The sequence below is a fragment of the Tamandua tetradactyla genome, chromosome 6, assembly GCF_023851605.1.
Source record: "Tamandua tetradactyla isolate mTamTet1 chromosome 6, mTamTet1.pri, whole genome shotgun sequence".
Taxonomy (NCBI): Eukaryota; Metazoa; Chordata; class Mammalia; order Pilosa; family Myrmecophagidae; genus Tamandua; species Tamandua tetradactyla.
Genome location: NC_135332.1, coordinates 48,870,703 through 48,875,358, shown reverse-complemented (window position 1 = coordinate 48,875,358; position 4,656 = coordinate 48,870,703). Strand labels below are relative to the sequence as shown.

General features: G+C 34.6%; 1 pseudogene; it reads left to right on the top strand.

The window, feature by feature from the left end:
- The first annotated feature begins 1,534 nt into the window (after positions 1-1,534).
- LOC143686011 (tRNA (guanine(6)-N(2))-methyltransferase THUMP3 pseudogene) lies at positions 1,535-3,364 on the top strand (annotated as a pseudogene).
- The last annotated feature ends 1,292 nt before the right edge of the window (positions 3,365-4,656 follow it).

Here is a 4,656-nt window from a genome sequence, read left to right as displayed (position 1 = left end):
GTTAGGCGAGACAGATTTTGGGTTGCTAGGCGATCTGCTTTCCTACGTGCCTAGTAATAAAGTCTTTCTCTCTTTGAAACCCTGGTGTCTCAGAAATTGGTTAGTGAGCATGCCGGGCAAAGAATCTACAGCTTTTGTCTGGTAACAAAGTCTTTGTCTCCTTCCTTGTTAGAGGTTTAAATTCTTAGCCTCAACGTTATTAATGAGTAAATTCCACTCCCTCCTCCAAGCAGAGTTGCTGAAATATCCCGTCAAGTATTTATTACCCTTGTCTTACAATTCCTTCTTTGATTATAAATCCTATAGATTTCTCTCATTATTTTATATACATTCATTTGTCAAACATTTATTGAGCCCCTACTCTTTGCCAGGTACTAGTCTAGGCACTGGGAATTGAGCAGCAAAGCTGAGTCCCTTACCTCTATCTTTTAGTCAATTAACAAGCAAATATATAACATAATGTCAAATACCAATAAATGCTATAAAGAAAAATAAAGTAAGGACCATGAAGGAGAGGGTATTATATTAGATAGAGTTAGCAGAGTAAGACTCAGGAAAGCAACTTTTAAGCAGAGACTTAAATGAAAAGAGAGAGCAAGCCATGTGAAAAACTGAGAAATAAGCATTCTAGAAAGAAAAAGCAGAGGAAAGTTCAAAATGCAGTAAAATGCTTACTGTGTAAGAGTAACTCACTGGAGCTGATTGGGTGAAAGGGAAAATTGTGGGAGATAAGAGCAGAGGATTTCACAAGGACCAATCATGAAAGGACTGTAGCCCATGGTAGGATCTGTGGATTTTATTTTGAATGAGATGGGAAGCCAACGGAAGCTCATGCAGGGGTAAAAATTGGGGAAAAAAAATATTTATTTTAGTTCTAAAATAAGTAAGTTTGCTTTACTACTAATTAATCTATGAATTAACACCGGCTTCAGAAAGAACAGGAGATCTACAATGGAAAGGAATTGTTAGTGAAACCCTCACATATTTGTTCGCTTTGCATTTTGTGAAGACTTACTTCAATTTAAATAAATTGACCTTCACAACGTAGACAACAGGTATTAAAGAAATAAAGACAAATAAGTACAAGAAAAATAGCAGAGAAGACCTTTCAACTTCTAGTGTGAGTTCTTTATCAATCACTATATGAGAAACCACAATGATAATCTTTTTAAGATCTGACAAAAAGTCAGCTAATAATTTTAAATAAGAAAGAAAGCATTTGAAATGTTAATTGCATCCCCTATTATTCACCATGATCTGTTAATAAAGTTAGGTTTAAAATGTTTTTAAGTATTATTTTATCTTTAACTTTTAAATTTCTCAATTTTTATTCATGTTTTATAATATATATAATTTAACACATGGAATACACAAGTATTATTTATAAATAATTATACATATATATACTGGGGAGTATGCACCACCACCCTTTTTCTTTTTTCCTGATAAGGTACACAATTAAAACTTAAAGAGACCACTGCTTTAAAACCTTCACCAGTACCATGACATTCTCAATGCAGGTTTTTTCCTCTTAATCCCATCAAAACATCCTATCTTTGAGTATTTAATAGAATCAGAGACTATATTCACCATATAGATGTGAATGGAGCTATTTCTCACTAGCAGAGATGTAAAGAAGAGGAGCTTACTGCCCTCCGATTAATGAGATTGTATAAATCTATCTACCTGGGAGAGGTCATAATACTTATGGGTTGTGGGTCCAAATCAGAGCAGGAAGAGTAGTTTGTTCATCTTTGAACAAACTCTTAGGACAAGGTTTGGCACATATCAGTATCTTGAATGAGTAGATGGTAGATGGCTAATTCAGGTTTCCAGAGAACTGCATAAGAGAAAATGAATGTTAAAGATATTTTGTTACAGGTATGGTTAAATTTAGATAGAAAGTACAGTATCAAAATTAGAGTTTGGGCAGATGAAGTCAGAGAGAAATTAGGAACATCATACAAAATCAGCAAAGACTGGGGCAAGATATATTTTGACATTTCAGTGGAAAGTTGGGCTCAGGTCCATTGCCTGAAATTAGTTGATAACTCATTTTTGGTTGTTAAAGAATTTAAAGATTACCAGTTCAAAGAAATGAAGGAAGAAGTTCTAAAAGAGTTTGAAGACTTGGCTGGGAAGCTTCCATGGTCTGACATTTTGAAAGTATGGAAAATAAACACCAGTTTCAAGAAAAAAAAAAGCATAAAAAATCATAATTAAAATAAAGGAAAGATTGATAGTGGACAAGGAGACAAAATAGATGAGAGAGATGCTAAAAAGTTCACTAACAGCTCCTCAGGTGCACATATTTTAGACTGTTACCAAAAATCCAGCCATCAAAGAGGAAATATCAACATTAGTAGGTGATGATTTGGCATCTTCCAAAGATGAGACTGATGAAAGTTCAAGAGAAGAAGCTGAGCCTCAAGGGCTGAAGTTTAGAGTCACATGCAACAGGGCAGGAGGGAAACACTGCTTTACCTCAGATGAGGCTGCAAGAGATTTTGGCTGTTCAAGATTATTTTAAGTGGAATGCTGCCATGACCAACTTTCATGTGAAGGTTCTTTTGAATACCCATGATAATGAAATAGTAGTGGGCACGGTACTAACAGAAGACAGTCTCCACCGAAGAAATATCATGCATTTGGACCTAGAACTCTTAGATCTACTCTTGCTCAGGCTCTGTGCTCCTCAACCTACTGATATAATAGTTGATCCAATGTGCAGAACAGAGGCAATACCAGTTGAGGGGGCTACTGAATGGTCTAACTGTTACCATATTGCTGGTGATAATAATCCATTGGCTGTGAACAGAGCAGCAAAAAACATCTCATCTTTATTGACCAAGAACCAAATTAAAGAAAGTAAACCATCCTAGGGATTGCCTATAGATGCTATCCAATGGGATATCTGCAATCTACCATAGAGAACTGACTGTGTGGATATTATTGTAACAGATATACCATTTAGAAAAAGGATGGACTCCAAGAAGAGAAATTGGAACCTTTATCCAGCTTGCCTATGTGAAGTGAGCCACATCTGTAGACCTGGGATAGGTAGGTTGAGCTGAACTACTTACTCAGGACAAGAAATGCTTTACCAAGGCATTATATCAAATGGGACTATGTGGCGAAAGGTGCATAACTGTCTGGGTAAATATAGTGGGTCTTCATGCTGCAATTTATCTTCTGAAATGTACTACCCAGGCTTTTGTTCATCATTCAGAATAAGATGCAGAAAGAGAAAAGACTTGGTAATGAAGATGAAAATGTCTGCATGAAGAACCTGCTTTGAGAAAAAATAAGCAGTTTGCACTGTGTTTAAACTGTCCAAAGTGCTTCACCCTGGCTAACAAAAAGTATAAACGTTAATGTAATGGAATTGAAAAAAGCAAAGCTTTTTGAAAGTGTAGGTGGGCAATTAGTATTTTTTCTTAAAATTCTTTAAAGATGCCTACTAAAATGCTCTAGAATTTGGGTTTAGAACATGTTTTCAGGCTTTCTAATAGTTCCAGTTTTCCACTGTGGCCTAAAACAATGGCAGAGAACAAATCAGAGCACCTTAGGCCTCATCTCTAGTGCCCATGCAGGCTTTGCTTTTCAGTTGCTCAAGTTCTTGTTACCTCATCCTCAAAAAGAAGCGTCAGTACATTTTGTGAAGTGTTTGCTCCACTTAAAAGACCTGTAGAAAAGTTTACCATCCACCTTAAATATTAAAATATGCATATTATGCAGATTAATACTAAATCTGGAACTAAAGTAGAGGATTAGGATTTAATCCTAGGGATTGTAAAAATACTTAACTGATAATAGTAGTACAAACCATTTATATTTGTAAATGGAAGTAAATTTATAGGTTGATAGATGGTGCGGGACCAGTAAGCAAAATTAAAGCAAACTTTTACTTTCAGTTTACAAAAGGTGTGTTACTTTTCAAAGCCAAACAAAAATCTGTCGAAGTAAGATTTTTTATTGGTTTCGTAAAGGGACTAGAGAACAAAAAAATTATCTGAGTGAAAATTTTTACTTTTTAGGTCAGTGTTGAGTTCTATTTATTTTTTCTCTTGGATAACTTTTCACATTTGATTGCTTTTGCAGTTGGAGTACTTCTTGAGATGGTTTTATAGAAAATGAAATAACCTCTATATTTACTCCTTCTGAAAACAGTGCCTCCCTAAGGCAAAGAACAGTTGAAGTTTTATGTGGAATTTTCTTTACAGTAATATAAGTTTATTTTAGAGTTTCTGGCTGCATTCTCTTTAGATTCTCAGTGTCATGTTAGTAATTTTATAGTTATTCCTCATTTTAGTGTCTGATGTCTCACATTTAGAAGGAATAAAGAGTTCACATTAATTAACATAAAAAAAACTAAGAATTTGTCCATGAAACCATACAGAACTAGCACACTTTGGGGAAGGGGTAGTCTTGGGACGATTTTTCACTTTCTTGCCTACTGTCACGACTTATTTCTTTTTGAGTAAATGTTGGCAGTGCCTTTAATTATATTATCATAATTATTAACATAGAATTCTCTTGAGGTCTTAAAATTACTGCTATATCTGATCACATGCATTTTCTCATATAAATATATATTTGCTTATTTGTATTTAATTAGTCTTAACAGAGACTTGTCTTTTCGATATTCTTTATAAA